Source organism: Pinus tabuliformis, chromosome J, assembly GCF_031772625.1.
Source record: "Pinus tabuliformis cultivar Carrire ecotype Pingquan chromosome J, CPIR1, whole genome shotgun sequence".
In the NCBI taxonomy this organism is placed as follows: domain Eukaryota; kingdom Viridiplantae; phylum Streptophyta; class Pinopsida; order Pinales; family Pinaceae; genus Pinus; species Pinus tabuliformis.
In genome coordinates this window covers 571,096,517-571,111,044 of record NC_142295.1, presented here as the reverse complement: position 1 = coordinate 571,111,044, position 14,528 = coordinate 571,096,517, and positions in this window count along the sequence as shown.

The window sequence follows — 14,528 nt, the reverse complement described above, 5'->3', positions numbered from 1 at the left end:
TATACTTTTCTTTTACCTCAGGATATAATGTTTTTGGATAACATGATCATTTTTGGTTTGTCTGTTGTTCTAATGTTCATGTCTTCGATACCTTTCTCTGTAGGAACCAATGTAGGCTTCCTTGCTACATCATCCTGATCAAACAAGTCTTCCAAAGGTACAAGACCTTTCGGAATATTGTTGTCCTTCAGCTGTAGTATATCAACTTGGGTTGCCTCGATGACTTGATCATCCTTGTCATAAACTTCATCCATGGAACAATTCTCAAACTCTCCTTCACTCTGGAGAAAGTTATTTACCTGCTTGTCATCCCAGAATACTTGCCAATATCGCAAGTTGTCAGGAACAGAGGGCCGATGCTTTACATGAATCTCAAATTTCTTATTTGAAAAGATGGGGATTTTGAAATTGCTTGCAGTTGTAGCCAAAGAATCTGCCATAAGATTCTGACTCCTTGGTACAACTGAAAGAGTATATTCTGGAAACATTCTCAAAATATCTAAAACAACATTTCTATATTGTCTCATCCATGGATGGTGAGCTTGATATTCACCTTTAACTTGCTTGATCACAAGTTCTGAATCACCATACACAGAAATTCTTCTTGCACCCAATCTTTTCAAGATATTTAAGCCCGTGATCAATGCTTCGTACTCTGCCTCATTGTTAGTGCAATCAAAAGCTAACTTGTATGAGCATAATCTAACATTCTGAGGGACCTCACCTTGCTGATGATGTGGACTTTGGATCCAAATGCCAATGCCTGCCCCATCTTTCCCGAGAGCACCATCAAAGTCCATGGTCCAAAGACCGTGCTCCTCTTCCAAGGGTTGTAAATTTGGTCTTTTCTTTGGGTCAACTTTCTAAACTTTCTCTTCAGGCTGTTCTAAATTTTCCATTACCTTCTCTGATTGCTGTTCTGAGCCTTTCTCTACCTTGTCTGATGGCTGTTCAGATGAACTTGGCAGCTTTTCTTTTTCCTGATCTAAAACTGTCCTTATACAATTGGAAATCTCTGGTACATCTTTTATTTCCACAAGCTGACTATCTACATCATTCAATCCACTATCATTATATAAAATAAATGACTCTAAATCTATATGTACAACATTTATAGGATGATTATTCGGCTTCTCCTTGCTAGTTATCATGAATTTCATTTTGGTTTCTCAGTACAATTTCCTCAATTGCCCAAAAACTAGAATAGTGGCATAGGAGAAGTCTAACTGCAGTGTGCCTCTTAGTTTCACTCCCTAGGACCTTGACAATAACATACCAAACCGTGGTGGTATATCAGCTACCACCACATCCATTAAGACATTCTTTGTTGGGATTTGGTCGAGGGATACTACCAAATATTTTATTAGACCAAGACAACAAACCTTATCGGAATCAAAAGAATACAAGTCATGGTATTCACGAGTTATATCTAGACCCAAATTTTCCATGATGGCCTTGGGCATTAAATTATGGGAGGCTTTGGAGTCAAGCATGGAGTTATGAAGAATGTACTGATGGATTCTTAAACTCAAGTAAAATGGAGGAACCTCACTATCTTCTGACTGACCATCTATGGCTGGACCAAAAATCAATTCAGGCTGGTCATCTTCAACATTAACCATGTCAGACATAGGGTCAAATTTCAACATTTTAACTATATCAAACTTGTAATGGCTATTTTTGACAAGTTTAGTAAGAGGGATTGACACTTTCAACTTTGAAATTTCAGTTTCTAAATTGAATGAGCTAGATTTATCTACCTCTTTTTGGATGATGTCTCTTTTCTCGGGCAGATCTTTTGATGTCTGATCTTTCTTTTGACTGTCATGGTCCTTGTTTGGATTGCTTGTAGATGGATGATTTACTTTGTTTTGGTTAGCTGCTGCTAGCTCTTTGCCTTTACTTTGATTACCTTGAGGAATTGTCTTCGGTTGGGTATCCTTCTGCTATGATGTCCTTTTCTGAATGGGAGTGATCGAGACATCTCTATTTCTCAAGGAATATTGCTTCTACTGAGAGTTGAGTGCATTCAAGTATCCTCTTTGATAATCATCTGATTGGGTTTCCAATGCATAGTCATTTGCCAATATGTAGTCTTCATCTTTAGGTTCCTCCGTCTTCTCAACATACTTCTCATTTTCAGTCAAGAAAATGGGATGGTAATCTTCCCTAAAGAAGTGGTTTTCTTTGACAATCGGGTCTATTTCATCCTCTGATTCTCCTTGAGCATAATTCTACTGCAAGGGTGTCCAAATTTTCTGTTGAGATGTTGATGCCTCAGGAGCTTTCTTCTCTCTTTGTTTTATCCTGTACTGAGGTTGTTGTTGGTTTCTGAAATTTGGATTCCTGACTTGTGGCTCCTGCTGTCTATCTGAATTTATCATTCAGTCAACCATCCTCTCCATGGTTTTGATCAGAGCATCTAGTTTGAGATTGGTGGAAGAAGAGGGTTCTTCTTTGATTGTTACTTTCTTCTTTGGTTTCTCATGTTTCAACTGAGACTTTTTAATCATCAAGTTTGCTTCCACACTCACTGCATTATTTTGCATTTCTTCTAGAGTAGCAGGATCTCTTTCCCTTAGTTGATAAGCCATCTCCGGATCAAAGGCATCCAGATAATGTTGAAGTGCCAAATCAGGTGGAGGTTTCATGTTATCTGGAATGGAATTGTAGATTTGATTGAACCTTATAGTAAACTCCTGAACCGTCTTGTTAGGATTCCTTTTCAATGTATTGTATTCCACCAAGATCTGCAATGGATTCTTCTTTTCCCACCACCTGGCTAAGAACAACTCATTTAACCTCTGAGGAGTATCAATGGAGTGAGCTGCCAAACCACAGAACCATTTTTTCACATCTCCAGAAAAACTTTGAGCCATTAGTCTCATTTTGGCATCATCTTCATCAACCTCCTCTAAATCAATGAAATCAGCCATCTTGTCAATATGTTGTTGTGCTATGATTCCCGGGCTACCATCAAAAAGAGGAAGTATCTAGCCATAGGTCTGAGGTAAAGCTGCCAACTGACCAGGTAATTGTAAGGGAGAAAATCTCGCCATGACTACTGGGGGAGGGCGTACAAGGATTACAATGGGTTGAGTTGGCTGGGATGAAGATGGAGGTGCGGATATGGTTGTTTTCAGAGGTGCAGTAGAGGGTATGGCAGAAGATAAGCTTTCAAGTTGATACTGGATATAGGCTTTTTCCGTAGTAATTTGTAATTGATCAGCTAGGCTTTGAAGTTTCTCAAAATTAGACCAAACCTCGTGCTCAAGTTTTGAAGACTGAGATGTAGTAGAAGGTTGATTAAACAAATATTTTGAGGCGGGTAAGTATGAATCAAACTTTATGGGATTAAACACTACCTCTGTAAGACAAGACTCAAATTTTGAATGAAATAGGGATAGCTCGAATTTAATATCAAAAGGAATATCCTCAATACTCAGTATCTGATCTGGCAAGGAAGTGGTCCTTTCCAATTTTGTGCTTTCAGTCTCAGGGAAAGGGACTTTAGGTTTTCTTAACAATATTTCAGGATCATCAATAGGAGAAGGAGGGTTTGGGTCAGGGTTTGACCTAGTATATATTTTCAGAGCCAGAATCTTAACAGGGTCAAAGACTATGTAAGGTAAAAGATTTTAGACTTGAGCGGAACAAAGAAAGCTTCAAACTTCACCATCGAGGAATTTCTTTCAATAGAAAATTTTAATAGGTAACAATCAAGAGATTACGAATGGAATGAGGTTTGATTGAACTTGTGATTTGTAAACTTTTTTGCTTTTTGAACAAGCTCTGAATATCTTTGACTGAATCAGCTGGATCAGGATGCAGAATTTGATCTTATTTGTCTCCTCGAAGCCAGCTCTACAATCTTGACACTACAATTATGGAATCAACCTTTTTGAAACTTAGTCCCATCATCCAAAGGACCAAATTCCAATGAAAAATTGTCATACACCCAGGGAAAATGATTCTTTCATTTCCCCGACAATGATGCCAGTATGTTATCACTCCTCCAGATCTCCAAGGCTGAGGAAGAGTCCAACTCAGGTAACCACAAAACAATCTTTTGACTTGGTAGCTAGCCCTACCAAGCCAGAGAGGGCTCTCTCCAAAGGATAAAAACCAAGAGGGATGGATGGATTAGGGTTTTAAGCTAGATATAGTAGCTCATGGTTTTGATTTGATTTGTTTTGGGTAGCCACTGGATGAGTGAATTAGGTCAGAGCAAAAGAAAATCAGAATTGTAGACATCTGATGGGGCAAGGTAGGCAAGTAATTTAACACTTTGTAGTATATTGATGAAATCGTTTAGACTGATGAGGTGCTAACAAGATCATGGAAATCATGAATTCTTTTGAAACTGAAGAAATGAAACAAATTATGGTGATTTTCCCAAAACAAAGCATAGAATATGAATTATGCTTATCGCCCTTGAAAATCAAACATATTTAGAAGTGAAATGGATCATGGAAAATAAAAAACATTCACACACATGTAACTGAAGAAGAAACAATGTCAAAATACCATGCCATAGGAATCCCACCAAAATAGCTGCAACTCATCCAATATATTCCATGCCAAAGTCTGAATCACTAGTACAACATCCAATGGAGTCCAACCTGTAGAATGACTGAAAAAGTACATGATATAGGCCTTAAACAAACTCCTCCCAGCCTCAGGGGTCGAATCCATGAGAGGAGGAGCAGTTCCACCAAAAACTGAACTGATAGCTAGAGTGTAGGGTGGTCAAAGTGACTCATCCCTAACTTAAGTGAACTGATTCATTACACCTCATTGAGTTCATTTACCTAATGTATTTACCCTAGGTAACAATAAAAACATGATAATTACATTTACTTCATCAATTACATAAGTGAAAATTGATTTCCAAAGGTGAAAATCAAAACTAGAGCAAAACAGTGAAAAAATCAGGGAATTTTTCCCTATGCACAACACCAGTGCTCTATGCGCAGCGCCTTAAGCCTGTGCGCAGTGCCAACTTCAAGCTGATTTTTGAAGGGGTTGTTGATGTCCAAATTGAGCTTAGGATAGCTCATTGGAAATATTATCTTGTCTAATTTCCAGAAATTCCCTTGGTTCCCAAAAATGATAATATTTGACCCTCCAAAAGGTCAATCTCCCAAGACTGCTTCTGTGCACAACGCCTAGCTGAAAAAGAGGGCAGAAAGGTGAATTTTGAGGTGTTTTTGGCCATTTCTCCTTGTCCAATGGTCCAAATTTGGTGTGACAATAGTCAAAAGTGTATGTTCTTGGCCTTATGAATCCAATGGTAGTCTTTTGTTCTCCATTTGGAGGCCTCAAGAAGATGCGCAACGCCCTAGGACAGTTCACCTATGCCAAAATTGCTGCACATAGGATAGTTCACCTGTGCCAAAACTGTCTAATGTTGCACAAAAAACCCAAAAATGTCAAAAGTGCCCAAAATCTTGTCAAAATTGGTGTATAAGCTGTTGATGAAGTGTGCTAGGCATGGAAAGAGGCCTCAACAAGGATATCCAACTTTCCTTTCTCCTCTTGCACCTTTAGGGTTTCAAGCTTTGACTTCATTTTCTTGAGCTTGGACCTTGCTATTTGGCTTCTTTGAAAATAGTAATTTTCCATCCTCCTCTATATGTCATTGTCCCTTTTAGCCTTGTATAGGAGCTTTTCAAGATGGTTGTTCACCCTCTCAAGCCAATGCTCCCTGTTTTCATTGATCATTATGGCCATTTGCTCATTTAGGGTAAGCTCATTGGCTAGTTCAACTTCTTTATGTTTTTCTAGTTCCAATGCTCTTTTTAGGCCTCTGGTCCTTGGCCTTTTCCTTGGAACTTGTTCTTCCAACTCATCATCATATTCTCCATATGCTTCATCAAGTAAGGCCTTAGCCTTTTTTGCCTCTCTTTGTGCTTTTATGAATTTCACTTCATCAATGAAGTGCTTTGTCTTCAACTGCTTATTCTCCTGCTTGTAGAAGTTAATGAAAAATTTGGCCCTGTCAAGATTAGTTTGGAGTTCTCTAATCTTGTCATCCTTCCCCTTGAGGGCTATGCTCATGTCCTCATAGTCATCCTGCTCACTTATATCAACAAGGTCAAAATCCTGTTCTATCTCATGAAGGTCCTCCTGCTGCTGCTGGATTTCTACCTCTGTCATATTTTCTTTACCTCTGTGTACCTACTTTTTTGATGAAGAAGGCAAGGCCCCTCCAACAATATGTGGGAGAAACACTTTCTTATGGCTTGTGGTGCAGGTAAATTCTAAGTGCGGACAGAAACAATTCTTTTAGCCCGAGAGAGCGGGTCTAGCCACAAACAAACAATCTATGGAAGATTTCCTTAGGCTAGAATCAAATAGGAGGGCCTACCTCTTAGTATGTTATTCCACTTGGTGAATATCTTGCTTCCTCCCTCCAGCTGTCTTTCGTTTCCTTCCTTCGAACACCTGAAACAAGTCAACAACAACAAACAACAAACGTGATAACGTACAAATTGCATTCAGCCTACTTAACAGGTCAAGAAACATTAAGACATAAATATGTGAGAAGACATTTCATGTAAGAAATAAATCGATAGTTGCATCTATATTAGTTCAATAAGAGATTACAACCGATGTCTTGACGTTGTTGTTCTCCTTTGACATATCCGGGTTCCCACAAACTTCTGCTAGCATCTCATGGATAGCACCAACAATGGTAGTCTCAAGGCTCTTCCCTCTAGTCCTCACATGAAACCAAGCTCACAATTCTCCCTTAAAAACAAACTAGAAAGATACAAACTATGGGTAGCTTGCTGGCTACTCCAAAATCAAAACTTAATCAGGACTGAAAGCTAACACCAACACTAACTTGTGCTTGGGAAGTACAGGGGTTTATATAGCTTGGATGGAAGGGAGATGGTTCCTCTTCTCATGGGAGAAGGCCTTATCTCTTGTATTAGTTCCATCCTAATAGGGTAAAGGAGCCCAAACTGACCTCCTCGACTCCATCGAGCCTAACTATTTACTAGAATTCCTTTATGAAGCTTCTAGAGCTAAAAGCTTCGGCTCCATATTTAAAAAAATTTCCAAAAGAGGATCGACGTGACTGAGAAAGGGCTCAGTTGATCTGATCTGCGCTAGGGATAATTGTAACCCCTGCATATCAGCGTGAGGAGGACACGGGTCATTAGAGCTGGTCTTGTAAACTGGGATAAATAGAAGATTTTTGGGAAATGATGCAAAAGGTAATTGTTCTGCTCATGAAGAGGGACACAATGGGAGTTTCTCCATGATGGGAAAACATGTAGAGTTCACTGTAGAGGTCCTCTAGGATCATGGAATGGGGAGTACAGGGACAGTGACAAAATTTTGTGTAATAGATGCCCCCTAGACCGTGAAGGTCGAGCTAGAGTGAGGGGTGAAATGATTTACAAGTGGAAGCAGGGAATTGAAGTCTGTCATCGAAAGATCTGGAAGCAAGAATAGATACATATACATCACTGAAAACTATAAATAATAACATATGAATCATGGTATGGACGTAGCCATCCTGAGAATGATCATGTAAATGGATCCAAGGCATGGGCGCAACCATCCAACTGGAAGGATCATAACGAAACCAAGGCATGGTCATAGCCATCCAATAACGAGAAGGATCACATAGAACAACTCATGGTATGGTCGAATCCATCCATATGAAAGAGTCATGTATATCAACATGACCATGTCACATCACCTCGCAATCTAGACTTGTGTAATCTTAGCCCAGGGTCTTGTGCTCCAAACGACCCGATCAAAGTACAAATCCTAACATGCAAATGAATGTGTTGAAGTTGAACATGCTAAGAAGTTGCCTGATTACGGTCAATGATGTGAACTGTCAATAATCTTGATAGAAACCACCAATAATGACAATGGATCTCAAGGTATGGCAGCACAGTTCACAGAATGTGAATAAAGGAACTGATGTTGAACGCTCGTGAAATCACCCGATTGAAAGCCAATGACATGAACTTGTTGTCGAGTGCGAAGAACTTTCCATTAGGGCATGCAAGATCTAAGGTACTGGAAGGGAGTCTCTCGGCTAGCTTCCTGGATAATGAGCTAAAGTCAACAGGAAGTGACCGTGTTGAAGGAGGGCTATGATGTATCCCACATCATCGACACGAGAAAAAGGGATGCAAATGATTTCAGAAGGTACAAAGGATCAGAAGTAAGTGTAACTTCAGAGGGACTGACTCTTGAACATATCAACGACACGATTCCAGAGTTTGGAAGCTTTTGGATCCATAGGATTGGTGGTCATGATGACGTGGCAGAGATCAAATGGAAGGCAAAAATGAACAGTCCAACTTAGGGAGGTCAACGATGAAAGGTAAATATCCCAACCTGACACGAAACAAAGAGTGTCATGTTCAAGAGTGAGCTGCTGACACAACTGATAAAATTTCAAATTTTCCCCTACGATTTTTGGCAGGTACCCCAATTACTTTTGATCACAATCTTGAAGGAGATAACATGTGCTTGCAATGTAAGTTCATCCTTTGGACGAATCCGACCTAGTAAGTTTAATGAGCCCTAGGAAGGAGAGTCTCATGTTCGTTATGGTGACGAATTTGATGTCATTTAATGCTTTAACGAGTCTGACAAAGGTGTAACTCGGTATCTTTTTCATGTTTAGAGAGTTTGAAAAAGACAAGGAAAAGAAAACTCAACATGGTTCCTTTTCGTACATTTGTGTCTCTCGAGCCCGAAAAGGTAGAAAATGATACTTGAGAGAACCACTTGACCATTTCAGTCAAGCATTAACTTTTTCATAAATAGTGCATCTCAGCTTGAAAAAGGGGTAAACATATACTAGGTGCATGACGTTTCATAGCCTTTTACGAGTTAAAAACGACAAGAGCTCGACAATGTTTTCGTGTTTTAAAGAGTAAAAAAAGAGCTTGAAAACGGACTCCCCATTTTTATTCTCTTTTACGAGTCAAAAAGGGAAAAATACTCGATGATCTTTTCATATTTTACGAATTAGAAAAGAGCTTAAAGGTGACTCTTCCTAGAGGAATGAGTGGTAGAAAGGGTAGCAACTGGTTCTGGAAATGGTGAAACTGCTCAAAACATGTAGTGGTCAAGAGGCTGGCTAATAAAACCACTCATCGCTATGGTCCCTTAGGAAAGGAAAAACAACCAAGTGAAGGAATATGATCAGCCAAAGAGATGGTGGCGCTAGAATGAAACAACCAAGACTCATCCAGCAGAAATTAGCTGATAAAAATGGCAATCACGAGAGGTAAATTGGGCATGGGTTCATTTTTACACAAGCTTGAACCATGGAGAACTCTGCCTGGATTTGGTTTCATGTTTACACAAGATTGAAATGAAAAAATATGCTTGCTATAAGTTTTCATGCCCCTAGCATAATGACTCAATCGAGGTACATGCCCCCCAAGCTTCATTTCAGTCAACTAGGTGGATGGAATGAAGGTTCACTTTCGAGATCTTGGAAAGAATCGACTGGGATTTTACGAGATCTTAATCAAAGACTCGATTTGGAAAAGGGAGTTGCTTCATTTTTTAATGAGGTTGACACAGTAAAAGAACTATCCTCGAGATCCTTGTTTCATTTTTTAATGAGCTTGACACAAGACAAAGAACTATGCTCACAACCTTTGTTTCATTTTTTAATGAGGTTGACACAAGACCAGGAACTATCCTCACTACGTCTGTTCATGACCCATAAGAGAACATGGCTCCCAAGAGGTCTTCACTAGATGAAAGAACCACGCTCTGGGAGGAATACATGTCATTTGGTACGAAAGAGAAATCGGGTTCCAATGCCCCCAACACATAATGTACAGTACCATCTGTGTGATCATCAGAAGTTGCAGAGATGGAACATGTAGCCACATAATTTACATATGGCAGGGAAGGTACTACTTGCAAACAAGAGTCAATAGGGGATGATGGTTGCAAAGGAGGTGCCTGGTGGCCAATGAATGAAAATTGATCAATAGTCACAATTATCCCTTTGTGCAGAAAACAAACCACACAGAAAAGTGAAGAAACAAGAGCTCCCATGACATAAACATAGTCGCGTCCAAGGAGAAGATTGAAATCTAAAGGACCTTGGACTACCATCACGTCTATATAGAAAAATCTTAACTCCCATAGTAATAGGGAACTTCGGAAAGATCCCTAAGGGTCGATTGGTTCCTCTGTTGAAAGCCAACAGATTTTTGGTGACAGGTACAAGATGTGGGGAACCCAAAGCTTTCCAAGTAGTAGAAGGCATGATGCTAACAGACGCGCCTTCATCTAATATAGTGCCGTGTACTACCATATTATAGGCTTGTACTATGATCTGGAAAGGCACATAAGATGGAAGGTAAAGGCAGCAAATTTACTCCAATCAAAAGAAATGACAAAACTACTTGGTGGGGGTACCATATGATTTCCCCCATGCCCTGCAAAAGAATGAGAAGGACTCTCCTAAACAACTGGGATGGGAGGGTCACTCTTCGATTCATGAGAATATGAGGAGATGAGAAGAACATGAGTAGTATGATCACTACTCTCTTCGGGAACAAAGTGAACAACTGAAGGCGGAACCAAGTCGACACTCTTTTCGACCAATGGTTGGTCGGGAATAGACATAAGAGAGTCATGCTCAAGAAGAGTAGGATGGGCAAGAGATGAATCCAAGTTAATCTCTTTACCAACTAGGAGAGGGTTAGAAGAAAGCCTCTGATAACCAACAGGAAGTTGGGGTTGAGGAGCTGTAAGGTTTTCCAAACTTTTGGAAGCTTTGTCCATAAGAGGACAATGTGAAGAATATGCTTCCCTTCACATAACCTACAGAGGAATCTAATCTTTCCCTTCTTCTTCTTCTTCATAGCCTCATGGTTCCTGGATTTCAAACTTTCACCAAGCAAAGTAGAAGAGGAAGGTGAAGAAATGGGGGAAGAAGGCGAGGGGTCAACCTTAGAATCATTGTGACGTGATTCAAATGAAGGAGATGTTTGGACATGAGTCAGGATGCTCGGGACCACTGAGGTCGAAAAAAACCAGACATGTAGACGAATGGTTAACCTAGGAACAAACAATGTCGCCAAATAAGAAGCACCAGTGTTTCCAAAAGAAGGAAAAGGACCAGGATTCCCATTCGAGGGGAATCCTTGACTAGTAGATTCTAGAAATGTTGCCATTGGAATTGACCCTAAAGAATTAATAAGGAAGATAAGTTTAACCAGGAATATTTCGTGGGTAGTTAATTTTAAAACATTGAAACAAAACTCTTCCTTTTCATATTTTAAGAGTTGAGAAAAGGTCGAAAGATGACTCTAATTGCTTTCGGAGTTAACGAGCTTGAAAGGACAAGTGCTCGATGATATTTTAAATTTAAAGAGTCAAAAAGACCAAAATGACTGTTTAGGATAATCTAGGCAAAAAGGATTGCCAGGTAATCATGAAATGCGGAATACCTCCCGGAGAATCGAGAAATACGGGTAGGTGATCTCCCCGCATGCTGTGTTTGGTGTATCACATTTACAAGGTAGCAAACTTGGCTTCTTATGGATAAAGGATTGCAGCCTAGTGGGGTCTCCCTTTATATACTGGATGGTACGGGGAGCACAAGTCCGTACTAGCGCTGTCTAGTGCCGAAGCTAACGATAGCTGCTAGGTTTAAAGACGTTGGAACATGTCTCTAGCCTAGACCTTCTAGATGTGATCGTTAGGTTTCAAATGTGCCTTAGGTTAATTGAGTTAATTTTAAAGTTTATCTTGAATTATGTCTTGGTTTTTAGGCCTTAGCGATGTGACTTGAAAAATCTTGTATGCAACTAAATGAGACAAGAATCTTTCAATTCGATGAATTGTTTACATTAGAGAGGGTAGAAAACACAATAAAATGAAAAAAACTAAGCAACTGAAAGCAAAATGATTTTTTCACTACTTTACTTTTTGAAAACAAAATAATGAAAAAAACTCTTCCCAATTCCTATTTTCCTAACAAGTGCACTTCAAGCAGTCCTTTCAAAGGTAAAGAGAATTCTTTTTCTTTTCAAATGCAAATGCAACTCTAGTCTTCAATGATGCTAACTAACGTAACACATTGATGCAACAAACTAGAATTGTGTACTCTTCATGAAATGAAAAAAAGGATTTTTTTTGTAAAACACTTCAAAGAAAAAGTTTTCGAGACAATTAATCCTGAAACAGATGAAAAGACACAAAAAGGAACTTCTTCCAAACTAGTGACGCAATGACTCTACCAAAAACAAGACAAACAACGTGATCTATGACAGAAAAGAGATGTTTAAACAATCAAATGAAACATTTCAAACTTGAATGATGGAGATCAAACCAATAAGATGACTACAAATGAAATGCAAGTAGTAAATTCACCAACAACTTGACTCACTAAGTTCACAATCAGCGGGATGGATGACAACCTAGATGTCCTAGAGCCACTAACCATCCAAAGACTCAAGAAATCAAGCAAAAGAAGGTAAACCAACAAGCACATAAGCCAAGCCAAATCAAGCTTTCCAGTCAAGGAGACATAGCCTAAAACAAGCTAAGAGGAAAAAATCAAGAGAGCAAGACACACTGGTTGAGATCTGGGGCAAACCCTAATCTCCATCTACAGGCAATGGCGCGATTGCCTAACTGACAACAAGTGCCAGAAGGGGGTCGGCATGACTATTTTTGAGAAACTTGGTCCGATCGACGCGACTGTTTTAAGAAAAAATCACGTTGGCTGAGGATTCAAAGGAAAAAAATAAAATTTCCTCAGGTAAAAACCAGACTTGCTACTATAAATTTTAGACTCAGAGCAGTAAACCGGGCAAAGTAGAGAACACTAGAGGGAAATGGTGACCCTAGAAAAGTTCACACAAAACCATGAAATTACAATCAATCAAATAGAAGGATTGGTTCCCCACTGGAGTCACCAATTTGTGGTGCAAGTAAATTCTAAGTGCAGACACAAACATTTCCTCTAGATCGAGAGAGGAGGTCTAGCCACAAACAAACAATCTATGGAAGATTTCCTTAGGATAGAATCAAATAAGAGGGCCTACCTCTTAGTACACTATTCCACTTGGTGAAGATCTTGCTTCCTCGCTCCAGCTATCTTTCGTTTCCTTCCTTCGAAAACCTGAAACAAGTAAACAACATCAAACAACAAACGTGATAACATACAAATTGCATTCAAGCTACTTAACAGGTCAAGAAAAATTAAGCCATAAATATGTGAGATGATATTTCATGTAGGAAATCAATTGATAGTTGCATCTATATTAGTTCAAGAAGAGATTACAACCGATGTCTTGACGTTGTTGTTCTCCTCCGACATATTCGGGTTCCCACAAACTTCTGTTAGCATCTCATGGATAGCCCCAACAATGGTAGTCTCAAGGCTCTTCCCTTTAGTCCTCACACCAAACCAAGCTCACAATTCTCCCTTAAAAACAAACTAGAAAGCTACAAACTATGGGTAGCTTGCTGACTACTCCAAAATCAAAACTTAATTAGGATTGAAAGCTAACACCAGCACTAGCTTGTGCTTGGGAAGAAGAGGGGTTTATATAGCTTGGATGGAAGGGAGATGGTTCCTCTTCTCATGGGTGAAGGCCTTATCTCTTGGATTAGTTCCATCCTAATAGGGGAAAGGAGCCCAAACTGACCTCCTCGACTCCATCTGGCCTAACCATTTACCAGAATTCCGTTACGAAGCTTCTAGAGCTGGAAGCTTCGGTTCCATATTTAAAATTTTTTCCAAAAGAGGATCGGTGCCACTAAGAAAGGGCTCAGTCGATCCGATCAGCGCTAGGGACATTTGTAACCCCTGCATATCGGCGTGAGGAGGACACAGGTCATTAGCGTCGGTCTTGTAAACTCGGATAAACTGAAGATTTTTTGGAAATGATGCAAAAGGGAATTGTTCTGCTCATGAAGAGGCACAATGGGAGTTTCTCCATGATGGGAAAGCATGTAGAGTCCACTGTAGAGGTTCTCCAAGCTCATGGAATAAGGAGTACAGGGACAATGACAAAATGCTATGTAACAGGCCTCTCTGATAAATATGTGCCAATGTGCTTAAATCTGCCCTCTTAAGCCTGATGACCTCAGCTCTGCTAGGTGATCCTGCATGATCATGAAATGGTGATGATGGTGGTGAAATAGGCTGAGATGATGGAGGGATAGATGTAGTGGGCTGAGATGGAGGGGGTATGTCTTCATCATGATGATCAGTGGGATGAGATGAAGATGGCATATCTTGAGCATGTGGAGGTTTTGGAGTAGTGAAAATATGATTGGCAATGAAAGTGTCCCATGCAATGTTCAGCTAGTTAAGGTGATGGAGGACAATGATCTTGATCAGAGAGTGATGGAAAATACTATTCATTTTCTGCTCATACCTTTTTCCTTGAACTATGTATGCCATTTTCTCAATGCTCCTAAACAAATAATAAGGGATATTGAGCATTCTGACTCTTGTGAAGTGCATGAGCAATCTGATATGGTATGAATAAAGTCTGGAA